Below are 13,545 nucleotides of genomic sequence, written 5' to 3' on the forward strand. Positions count from 1 at the left end.
CCCCTCAGGCTGCTTCATATAGATATCCTCCTTAATGTCTCCATTAAGAAAAGCAGTCTTCACATCCATTTGCCAAATCTCATAGTCATACCATGCAGCTATGGCAATCAGGATTCTTATGGACTTGAACATTGCAACTGGTGAAAAGGTTTCATCATAGTCAACTCCTTGCCTTTGAGTATAACCTTTCGCCACCAATCGCGCCTTGTAGGTCAATACCTTACCATCAGGCCCAAGCTTTCTCTTGTAGATCCATTTACACCCTATTGGAACAATTCCATCGGGAGGATCTACTAAAGACCAAACTTGGTTTGTATGCATCGAATCCAATTCAGACTGCATAGCTTCAAGCCATAAATTCGAATCCGCATCAGAAATTGCTTCCTTGAAGTTTCTTGGATCACATCCAATGTCGGGTTCATCTTGATCCCCTTCAAGAAGAAGACCATATCGAATAGGAGGTCTAGAAGTCCTCTCGGATCTTCTAGGTTCAGGCGTGTGCAGCAATGGTTCCTGAGGTGTAGGATCGTTATTTTGTATTTCGGGTTCTTCTCGAACTTCTTCGAGTTCCATCATCTCGCCTTTCTTATCCAATAAGAACTCCTTCTCCAAGAAGGTGGCATTCCTAGAAACAAACACCTTTGTTTCAGCAGGATAATAGAAATAATATCCGATTGAATTCTTCGGATACCCTACAAAATAACATAAGCTGGATCGACTATCCAACTTATCTCCCACTGTCCGCTTCACGTAAGCAGGACATCCCCAAATCCTCAAGTACGAATACTTAGGAGCTTTGCCATTCCATAACTCGTATGGTGTTTTGTCCACTGCTTTAGTGTGGACGTTGTTCAACAACAATACCGCCGTTTCAAGCGCATAGCCCCAAAACGAAGGTGGAAGCTCAGTGAAGCTCATCATAGATCGAACCATGTCCAACAAAGTTCGATTACGACGCTCCGATACACCATAAAGCTGTGGTGTCATAGGAGGAGTCCACTGAGAGAGAATCCCATTCTCTTTCAGATAGTCCAAAAACTCGGTACTCAAGTATTCTCCACCTCGATCCGATCGAAGTGCCTTAATACTTTTACCTAGCTTGTTTTCTACTTCAGCCTTGAATTCTTTGAACTTTTCAAATGCTTCAGACTTATATTTCATTAAATATAAATACCCATACCTTGAATAATCATCAGTAAAGGTAATGAAGTAGGTGTGGCCATGTTGAGTCCCTACTCTAAATGGACCACAAACATCTGTATGGATCAAATCCAACAGATTCTGACTACGCTCAGGTTTCCCCTTAAAAGGAGATTTAGTCATTTTTCCTTTTAGGCAGGATTCACAAGTAGGTAGAGAGTTAATATCAGACATATCAAACATGCCCTCTCCCACTAGCTTGTTCATCCTCTTTGAGGAAATATGACCTAGCCTAGCGTGCCAAAGGTTTGCCGGGTTTTGACTATCGATTTTCCTTTTGTTTGTTGTAGCCGGTTTATCAAAATAATTAATTGGAACGTCTTTTAGTTTTAAATTGTATAGATCGTTTTCAAGTTGTCCATTTCCAATTAAACATTCATTCTTGTAAATATTGCAAATCCCATTCACAAAATTACAAGAATAACCATCTCTATCAAGCATAGAAATAGAAATAATGTTTTTAATTAAATCTGGCACAAATAAAACATCTCTCAACAATAATTTAAAACCATTCTGCAAAATCAAACAAACATCTCCAATGGCCGTAGCTTCAACTCTGGAACCATTCCCTAGCCTCAGCTGGGTCTCACCCATTCTAAGCCTGCGACTTCTTGTCATCACCTGCAAATCATTGCAAATGTGAGATCCACATCCGGTATCCAATACCCAAGAAGTTGTATTAAGTGACATGTTTATTTCGATATAGAACATACCCTTTGCAGTTCCCAACTGCTCAAGATACTCCTTGCAGTTGCGCTTCCAATGACCCGGCTTCTTGCAGTAATGGCAAACATCCTTGGATTTTCCATTGTTTGAAGCCTTTGTCTTTTGCTTCTTCTCGGTTCCACTTTCTTGGGTGGGGCAGAACGTTTCTTGCCCTTCATACTTGGCCCCTTCTTAGCAGAAGATGAGGAGCCCACCAAGAAAGCTGGCTTATCCTTCTTAAGTGTGGATTCATATGTAACGAGCATATTGACCATCTCTTCAAGGGTGGCCTCTATCTTGTTCATATTAAAATTTATCACGAATCCATCAAATGAAGAAGGAGAGATAGAAGCAGCAAGTCCACATTGAGTTCATGCTCCAACACCAAATCAAGGGTCGCTAACTTCTGTATGAGCCAAATCACTCGTACCCCATGATCACGGACCGAAGTCCCTTCACGCATGCGGCACGTCATCAACTCCTTAACAGTAGAGAACCTTTCAGCCCTCGACTGAGCCCCAAAAAGTTCCTTGAGTTGCGTATGAATGTCAGCAGCATTCACCGTGTCCTCAAATCGCCTCTGGAGTTCATCAGACATCGAGGCTTGCATGTAGCATTTGGTCTTGATGTCATGGTCACACCATGCATCAAGTTTGGCCAATTCCTCCGGACTTATGTCAGCTGGTGCTTCCTTCGGAGGTGCTTTCTCTAACACGTAGAGCATTTTCTCCGAAGTTAAGACAATCTTCAACTTCCGGAACCATTCCGTATAGTTGGCGCCAGTCAGCTTGTTTTGTTCGAGGATCGAGAATAAAGGATTTCGCGAATTCATTGTATGAAATACTGAAAAGGAAAACAGACATATATCAATGATTGTTTAACAATTTACTAAGACATAAAATAGGCGAATTTAATTTTATGAATCTCACTCCCACTATTTTAACGATTTCACCACCCTCTAGTGAAAACGGGAAACTTTTTCCTTAGTGAGAACATGGAGTCCAATTGACAAACTTATGGTCCCGAATAATATCAGCCAACCATAATTCTCAAAAGGTAGAGCCCAATTGCTTCCAAAGCAACCCCCATGTGTTTACCTCATGTCCAATAAGGGCCCAATAATATGACGCCGTTTAAAGTGACATGTCAAGATGACCCACCAATATTAAGTTGTGATGGACGGTCGCCATGTGGATCCCCCAATAATATGAGCCGATCCCATGGGAGTTCCACCCAACTTACAACATTTGTCGATCCAATGTACAGCTTTCCGACGGACGGGCCCCCCAATAATATGAGCCGGACCGTATCCGCGGGTAGCATCACATACATTGACCGTTGATGGAAGGTAGGAACATTTAAACAATATTTAAATTTCCTTTATTTATCTTGATATAAATTTTAAATCATATTTAAAATGAGGGATTTTATTTATAAAAATATTTGTCTCATCATATTTAATTTATTGCATGCATTGCCGGATTCACGCAATTTATGTCTAAACATGCATACAATCATAATATCACATATTATTTAGGATGATCGATTCCATTTCTAATTGACCCGTGGTTGCCAATCACGGGTCTTAGTCCAATCCTAGGTAATATGCAGTATGCAAATGCAATCCTATTACATATGCTTCCAATTTACATTTCTTCAGTCTTCATTGTCTGCTGGGCCCACCATCTTCAAATCTTGATCTCCCACTAAATCTAATGTATTTACAGTAAATAACAATGACAAGTAGGGGATACATTTTTAGGGGGTGGGAACGGGCTATAAACCAAGCCCACTTTTATTACATATGACATTCATATCGGGCCATAAACCAGGCCCATTAATAAAACCAACAATAATAAAGACAAAATGTAAATTCCTAACATACACCTACAAAATTGGTCATGGCAATCGATCATCCTTATCCAATAACATTTAATTCAAAATTAATTTATTGGATAACATGCTGTGGCAATTCAAATTTAAAAAAGATAAAATCATATTTTATATATAAAATCTCATTTCACATATAAAATCATATTTTATCTCTATATCAAATAAAATCATATTTTATCTATAAAATCCAATTTTACAAATAAAATCATATTTTACTTAATATATCATAAGATCATATCTTATCATCAATTGTACCAAAATAATTGATTTCAAAATTCAATTTACGGATAAAATATTAAAATTTTCCAAAAATTCAAATTTATCCAAAATCAATTTTAAAATTTACGGACTCGAACAATTCGATCCGAAATCTCGTGAACCAATCAAAAACAATTTTTGACCGGACCAAAAATAAAATTTTAAATATTAAAATTAATTTTTAAATAAAAATATAATTTTTCCCGCGGGCCGCCCGGGACACTCCCGGGCCGGCCCGCACCCGGGGCGCGGGCCGGGGGCAGCCCGGCTGCCCCCTTAGGGCAGCGCCTGGCGCCGCCCTGGGCGGCGCCGTGCGCTGCCCTGGGCAGCGCCTGGCGCCGCCCCTGCGCAGCGCCCAGCGCTGCGCTGGGCGGCGCCGAGCGCCGCCCCTGGGCAGCGCCGAGCGCTGCCCTGCGCAGCGCCCAGCGCTGCCCTGGGCGGCGCCGTGCGCCGCCCTGGGCGGCGACGGTCGCCGCCTTGGGCGGCGCCGTGCGCCCCCTTTGGGCGGCGCCGTGCGCCGCCCGGGGCAGCAACAATTGCTGCCCCACCGGGCAGCGATCCAATCGCTGCCCGGGTTTTGCCCCGAAAAAATTTTTTTTTTATTTAAAAATATTTATTTTGTTTCAAAAACCGAGACTCAAAAATTTTGTACAATTGATTAATTTAATCGTTTGATCTGAGCAACCTGGCTCTGATACCACTGTTGGAAAACGCGGCTCTCAGATCAATCACGATTGATACCCGGTGCAGCGGAAGTTTAAAAATTTTATTATGGAACAATTCCATAGTGTGGGTATCAACCGTTTAACGATTAAATTATAAGTGTGTGTAAAATTAAATAACAATTATTAAATTTTACCTTAAATCTCGCAACGAGATTACTGGACACCAACAGATTTTATCTGCTCTTGTTGTCTCTCCCTGGAACCGATGAACTCCTTCAATCAGGTCCACGAACAGAGGTTTAATCCCTCTGATAGATTGCACTAGAAAATCTATCAGAAGTTTTCTGCGAAGAGAATAAACGAATCTGATTCGCTATTCCTTACTGCGATTCAAAATCACAGACCGGAATTTTCTCGGGCAGAGGACAGGGAGGGGACGGCCGAAACTTTTGAGAGGCTAGGGTTCGATTTTTGCTTCTCAAAAATTATGAGCTGTTGTGTGTAATTTCTGTACTGAAATAACTTATTTATAATGCAGGCCACTAACACCTTAGGGCCCATTAATCATAAGCTGGGGCCCGACAAGCAAAGCCCGCTCGTTCAGAAATTAATATAAAATTCATCGTGACTCCGATTGATGAAAAGATTTCACCAATGTGCACAGAAACCATTTCTGCACGTTTTAAAGTCAAAATAAATTTTCCTGAATCCGAATTCAGTGGTTTCCAAAAATGTCCATCCCTATGTCATTTTAGGAAATCCTACTCCCTTACTCTTATTTAAGAAGTCCAACTCCTTAGTTCATTAAATTTAACTCTTTAAATTTAACTATCTCAACGGGGATTAAAACTCCATTACACTGTGTGACCCTCAATGGTTCAGGGATACAGCTAGCCGTGGGCTCACAACTCCTTGTGACTCGGAACAACACTTTCCGACTTGCCCAACGAATCATGGTAAAGCGCCTAGCAACATCGCCCCATGATTCCCTAGGTATCACTGATAGTGCCTACAAGAACCAGTAGATTTTGGTTAGCGTACAGTACGGTCCCTTCATCCATATATCCCGATCGAATCAACAACCATTGGTATATCGAGAGTCGCTCAAGATTCGATAACTATGCAATACATCTTGAAGATCAAATTAGTGACATCGCATGTGCTACTAAGAAACCATTTCTTAAATCACATCAAGTACTCTGGCCAGAGATTTGTCACACTAATATCTCCTCAGATCGCATAGGATATCCACACTCGCAAGTATGTGGTGAATCCTTGACAACAATGCATTGACTCCTATATGTGTCGTAACTGTACCCAATCTCGACACCTGATGACCCCCATAGAGTCGGTAAACGAGTCAAAGCACAGCACTAGCATATAGAGTCTCCATGATGTTTCAAGTCGTAAGGACTAATGGTGTACAACCAAAACCGCGGACTTTATCCACTCGATAAGTGATAACCACTTGGAAAGTCCGGATAGGGTAGTTCGATTATTCATCCTATGAATATCCATTTGCATGCTTCGAACATCTCCATGTTCCCTACCAATGAAACGTGGTACTCCGCATCGCAAATGCTAGTCTCAAACTCGAGCGATCCTTATCCTTATTATCGGACGGCTCAATCGACTAGGAACGGTTTTAGAACATACAGTGACTATAAGATGTATTTCATGATAGACATCTCCATGTTCTACCACATCTTACATACACTATAGTATATTCAAGGTCTTTATCAAAACAACAATAGTATATCACAATATAACAATATGAAGTAATATAAAGTCATTGCCATAAAAGTGTAAATAATATTAAACAAAAGATTGTTTATACAAAGAGTCATCAAAGCCCATAGCCACACAGTTGGCTCACTGGGCACCCACTCTTACACTGCTCACCGGTGCATTGGAAAGTCTGAAAAGTCGTCTCCATGCGGTCTAACCAGTTCTCCGTATCCTCCGGAGACTCACCTCCAACTAAGGGCTTAGGACCCATAGCTAAGAATCGACGCACAGTGAAACGCTCGTCGTCATGGTGACGATGACGCCGTTCTCGACGAGGCTCTCGGTCGGCATCACCCCAACGCCCACCAACACTGCCATGAGAACTCTGGTCGTCACGATTTGACATCTACAAAAATACCTCAAGATGAGACTAAATCCCAAGAAATCTTTTGCATGCTCTGATACCATAAATGTAGTGACCCTTACCTGGATCACCTACTAAACAGAACTTAGGCATGCAATTAACTTAATAAAACAGATATCAGAATAAAACTGCGGAAACCATAAATAGTTACAACCCCAAGTAAAGGAATCTGTAATTTATCCAATAATATACAACCAAATCGAATAGCTGTATAAACCCAAAACAACAGTAATAAAACCTAAGCGAAGCTCCAGCTGGCCATCCACTGACTAGCCCCTCCTGGATCCACCCTCCTAGTCCAATCGCAAACCTGCCCCATGGAATAGGGTGTCCAGAAAATACAGAGTACGAGACGTGAGCATAAAACGCTCAGTGCGAGAGTATGAGTATACATGCATGCAAAGTGAACTCCCTATAGACTCGAGGTCAAGGATCAGATAACAGAGACAGACCGGGCCCTGGTATGTAGCACGCTAAGCCGTTGCTTCAGGAGGTGGCTCCCATACCGAAATAACCGTGGATGCGCCGGACCCAAATCGATGGAAGTCCATCCACTAACAGGATAGGGTACAACCCTACTAACAGACATCTCGAAAGAGATACAGCAAGATGCAAATGAATGCAGCATAATATCATGGCATATAAATCATGCAGTCACATAATACATGCATACTCAGTCAGGATATCTCGAACAGTACTTTCGTACCTCAAAACAGTGCAAGCTCTACCAACTCTAGGTCCACGCCTATAGTCTGCTCTACACTGCCAAATGATACTACTATCATTAAAGTGCTCTAAAAGCCTTAACTAAGCTATTGCATACTCCTAAATATTTATAGGAAGCAAAAGTTATACCTTCGTCCGTCGTTAGCCCTTTGATTTTGATGCCTCCAGAACTTGGGCACAACTCCGCTACGACTACCGAACGCCTCGCCGACCTCCGGACCAAGCCTAAGAAGACTAGAACAGCTCCAAAAGGACTAGAAAGGAGAGGAGAACTCGGAATTGGCAATTGAAAGTGAAGCCTCAGCCTTCTATTTATAGACAACGATCGGAACGTCCGAACCTCGATCGGAACGTCCGATCCTGCCATCGAAGCTTCCGAAAATCCTGATCCGCCACGTGTCAAAATATCACTTGTTGACTCCGGATAGGGGTGATCGGAGCTTTCGGTCCTGATCGGAGCTTCCGATCTTGCCACACGTCATCCCTGACGTAATACCGATCGGAGCTTCCGATCCTGTTCGGAGCTTCCGATCCTGTTCGGAGCTTTCGATCTCACCTTCGGAGCTTCCGAACTCTACCCAAGTAATTATGATTAATTCCCTTAATTACTCAATTAGGGTACGGGCTAGTACAGCTATTGCGCCAGAGGATCGGGAAAAAATGACATTCACATGCCCATTTGGCACTTTTGCTTATCGACGGATGCCCTTTGGACTTTGCAACGCACCGGCCACTTTCCAACGGTGTATGGTTAGTATTTTTTCAGACTTGTTGGGTCTTCCGGTATTGACCAAGTTAAAAATCTCAGGATTCAAGCCATTTATGAAATGATCGGCCTTGGCTTCCTCTTTATCTGCGACGTGAGGTGCAAACCTCAAGAGACTGTCAAATCTGCTCACATAGTCCTCAATACTCAAGTTCCCTTGTTTCAGATTCACAAATTCGGCACCCTTTTCCTTAAGATACGAGGCAGGAAAGAAACGCTTGTAGAACTCGGCCTTGAACAAACTCAAGTGATAACGGTGCCTCGATTCTCGTTGGCCCTCTTGGTCATGGTCCACCAATTCTTGGCAACACCCTGTAACTGATGACTGACTAACCTGATTCTGCGGTCATCGTTATAGTCGAGGGAATCAAAGAGCTCATCCATTTCATCTAGCCAACTTTCACAAGCAACGGAGTTCTCGGTACCCGTTAAAGTAGGCGGTCTAAAAGATCGGAATCTCTTCAGAAGAGTCTCCATCGGGGTCGCGGTTGCGTCAAAATGATCCACTCCTGTACTATCCTGATCATTCGGAGGAGTAATAACTGGCGGCGGATTCTCAGTAGAAGGAGGAGTCAAAGGTGGTTGATTCCTTCTCAAAGATCATCGAGGTGCCATCTGATATCAAGAGTTAGGACACAATATCTCAAACTCAATCTCAATCTCAACCTCAAAACCTCGGTATTCAAAACTCTGCTCTGAGAACTCAAGAATCTCAACGATATACAATGACAGATATATATCACATAATTCATGCTTTATAAATTAAACCACAACTCATGTAATTCAATTAATCCAAGAATCAATAAAGCATGCTCGCACGTATTTAAAATAATCGTTTAAATAAATCAATCACATGCAAGAATTCAATTCATGTGGACTCAATCTATCCCACTCACTCTAGTTCGACTCCAAGAATCTTATCTCTCTGATACCACTTAATGTGAGACCCCGTTTCTAATCCTCTAATAACGAATAATTAAACAAAATCAAAAACGAGAGCCAATATAAAATCGAATCAAATTTTTATTTTTATTTTTTTTAAATGGGACGCATGGTCGCGCCTTTCTTGGCGCGGCCTCGTATAGCCCACTACCCTGGGCGCGCATGGCGTCCTGCCCGGGGAGGTGCAGGGTGCGCGGGCACGCCTCCCGGACGAGCGGGCGTGCACAGCCTGCTGAAACCGCCTCCGAAAAGACTACAAAAGCGTACAATAACACCCGAAAAGCTTCCGATATGATCCAACTAATGATTCAACAATCATAAGATATTCAAAATACAAAAGGAGAGTAGATCATGCAATAGACTAAGTTCTTCCAAATTACAACATGTCGAGTTCTAAGAAGGAGTTCAAACGACTCAACAAAACTCAAAATAGATCATTCGACTCGACCCTACAACACGGTGTCTCATGTCTATCATAACACCCCGAGCTAACCAAAACGACTTGGTCCAGCTCCTGATCCTCTTGTTGCCAAGTACACATACAAACAAAGACAACAACCGGATAAACCGGTTAGAAATATAATTTCTAAGTAAAAGAAACAGGCATACAATTTCATTTAAACATTCCACCTTGAAATGTAACATTCATCAATCAATACAAATGATAGTGGATGTATGCATGATTTCAAACTCGGGATTATAAAGTCAGATAATCGAAATGTCAATCAGTATTTGGTTGGGATCCCGGGGCCAAGTCTTCACAACAACTCACCGACACACCCATTCGGGGTAGATGTCGTTCAACTCAACCCCTAGACTTCAGAGCAACTATAAGAAGTATTCTGGCAGTTGAAAAAACTCGAAATCCAAAGCCACTTCAATATAGCTCCCTAAATCATCTATATTCAAAACGAATTGAATAATCGGCTCAATATGAATGCAAGTGTAAACGAAAAATCAGTCAAGTTCACACAAACAAATAACATGTAGTATGTGATTTTCGGGGCTCGAGAATCAATCAAACTCGAGTATTCAACCCCATTCGAATTGATGTAATCTTTTACCTTTTATCGAGGCTTCAAGAAAACCTGTCAAACAAGATAACTCGGTTCAAAAACTATTCGGCTAACAAACTCAAAGTCGATAAAACTAACAATATACCGTCTTCCAACTCTTCGATTGGTAACCGATCTCCAAGTCTGAAAGAGTGGGTGCCCGGTGAGCCAACTTGTGGCTAAGGGCTTTGATGACTCTTTGTATAAACAATCTTTTGTTTAATATAATTTACACTTTTATTAATGGCAATGACTTTATCTTTCTTCATATTGTTATATTGTGATATACTATTGTTGTTTTGATAAAGACCTTGAATATACTATAGTGTATGTAAGATGTGGTAGTACATGGGGATGACTATCATGAAACACATCTTATAGTCACTGTATATTCTAAACAGCTCCTAGTCGATTGAGCCGTCCGTTAATAAGGATAAGGATCGCTCGAGATTGAGACTAGCATTTGCGATGCCGAGTACAACGTTTCATTGGTATGGAACATAGAGATGTTCAAAGCATGCAAATGGATATTCATATGATGAATGATCGAACTACCCTATCCGGACTTTCCAAGTGGTTATCACTTATCGAGTGGATAAAGTCCGCGGTTTTGGTTGTACACCATTAGTCCTTACTACTTGAAACATCATTGAGACTCTATATGCTAGTACTGTGCTTTGACTCGTTTACCGACTCTATTGGGTTCATCAGGTGTCGGGATTGGGTACAGATACAACACATATAGGAGTCGATGCTTTGTTGTCAAGGATTCACCACATACTTGCGAGTGTGGATATCCTATGCAATCTGAGGAGATATTAGTGTGACGAATCTCTGGACAGAGTACATGATGTGTTTTAAGAAATGGTTTCTTATTAGCACATGCGATGTCACTATTTGATCTTCAAGATGCATTGCATAGTTATCGAATCTCAAACGACTCTCGATTTACCAATGGTTGTTGATTCGATCGGGATATATGGATGAAGGGACCGTACTGTACGCTAACCAAAATCTATTGGTTCTTGCAGGCACTATCAGTGATACCTAGGGAATCATGGGGCGATGTTGCTAGGCGCTCTTACCATGATTCGATGGGCAAGTCGGAAATTGTTGTTCCGAGTCACAAGGAGTTGTGAGCCCACGGCTAGCTGTATCCCTGAACCATTGAGAGTCACACAGAGTAATGGATTTTTAATCCCCGTTGAGATAGTTAAATTTAATGAACAAAGAAGTGGGACTTCTTATTTAAGAGTAGAGGAGTAAGATTTCCTAAAATGACATAGGGATGGGCATTTTTGGAAATCACTGAATTCGGATTCAAAAAATTTATCTTGACTTTAAAAGATGCAGAAATGGTTTCTGTGTACATTGGTAAAATTGGTTTATCAATCTGAGTCACGATGAATTTTATATTAATTTCTGAACATGAGGGCTTTGCTTGTCAGGCTTGAACTTATGACTAATGGGCCCTAAGCTGTTAGCAGCCCACATTATAAATAAGTTATTGCAGTACAGAAATTACACAACAGAGGCTCACAATTTTAGAAAAACCCTAGTTGTTTTTATTAAAAGTGGTCGCCTCCCTTCCCTCTCTGCTCGGGAAAATCCAGCCTGTGAATTTTGAATTGCAGTCTGGTTTAACGGATCAAATTCGTTAATTCTCTTCGTAGAAACTTCTGATAGATTTTCTAGTGCAATCTATCAGAGGGATTAAATCTCTGTTCGTGGACCTGATTGAAGAACAGTTCGTCCATCAGTTCCTGGGAGATAAAACAAGAGCAGAGTAATCTGTTGGTGTCCATAATCTCGATTCGAGATTGGAGGTAAAAATTTATAATTGTTATTTAATTTTTACACGTACAATTTAATCGTAAAGTTTTGATACCCATTATGGAATCGTTCCATATAAAAATTTTAAACTTCCGCTGCAACGGGTATCAATCCTGATTGATCTGATCACCGTTCTCCAACAGTGGTATCAGAGACAGGTTGCTCAGATCAAGCGATTAAATTAATCAATTGTACAAAAATTTTTAAGCCTCGGTTTTTGAAACAAAATAAATATTTTTTTTTAAAAATAAAATTTTTCGGGCAAAAACACGGGCAGCGATTGGATCGCTGCCCGGGGGGGCAGCGAGGGTCGCTGCCCCGGGCAGCGCACGGCGCTGCCCTGCGCTTCCCAGGGCAGCGATCACGTCGCGGGCAGCCCGGGAGCGTCCCGGGCGGCCCGCGAAAATTAATTTTTAATTTTAAAATTAAAATTTTAATATGTTAAAATTCTATTTTTGGTCCGATCGAAAATTGTTTTTGATTGGTCCACGAGGCGTCAGATCGAATTGTTCGAGTCCGAAAATTTTAAAATTGATTTTTGGATAAATTTGAATTTTTGGAAAATTTATAGATTTTATCCGTTAAATCAGATTTTATGAAATTAATTATTTTTGGTACGATTGATGATAAGATATGATCTTATGGAAATATTGAGTAAAATATGATTTTATGTATAAAATTGGATTTTATATGTAAAATATGATTTTATTTGATAAAAAGATAAAATATGATTTTGTATGTAAATAAGATTTTATATATGGAATATGATTTTATCCTTTTAATTTAAATTGCCATTGCATGTTATCCAATAAATTAATTTTGAATTAAATATTATTGGATAAGGATGATCGATTGCCATGACCAATTTTGTAGGTGTATGTTAGGAATTTACATTTGTTTTTATTGTTGTTGGATTTATTAATGGGCCTGGTTTATGGCCCAATATGAATTGTCATATGTAATAAAAGTGGGCCTGGTTTATGGCCCGTTCCCACCCCTTGAAATGTATCCCCTACTTGTCATGGTTATTTATTGTAAATACATTAGACTTAGTGGGAGATGAAGATTTGAAGACGTTGGTGGGCCCAGCAGACAATAAAGACTGAAGAAATGTAAATTGGAAGCTCAATGTAATAGCATTGCATTGCATACCTGCATATTACCTAAGATTGGACTTAGACTCGTGATTGGCAACCACAGGTCGATTAGAAATGGAATCGATCATCCTATATAATATATGATATTATAGTTGTATGCATGTTTTAGACAAAATTGTATGAATCCCGCAAGCATACAAATTTTTAAAATGATGAGACAAATTTTCAAAATTAAAATCCCTCATTTTAAATA

Source organism: Henckelia pumila, chromosome 3 (assembly GCF_033568475.1).
Source record: "Henckelia pumila isolate YLH828 chromosome 3, ASM3356847v2, whole genome shotgun sequence".
Lineage (NCBI taxonomy): Eukaryota > Viridiplantae > Streptophyta > Magnoliopsida > Lamiales > Gesneriaceae > Henckelia > Henckelia pumila.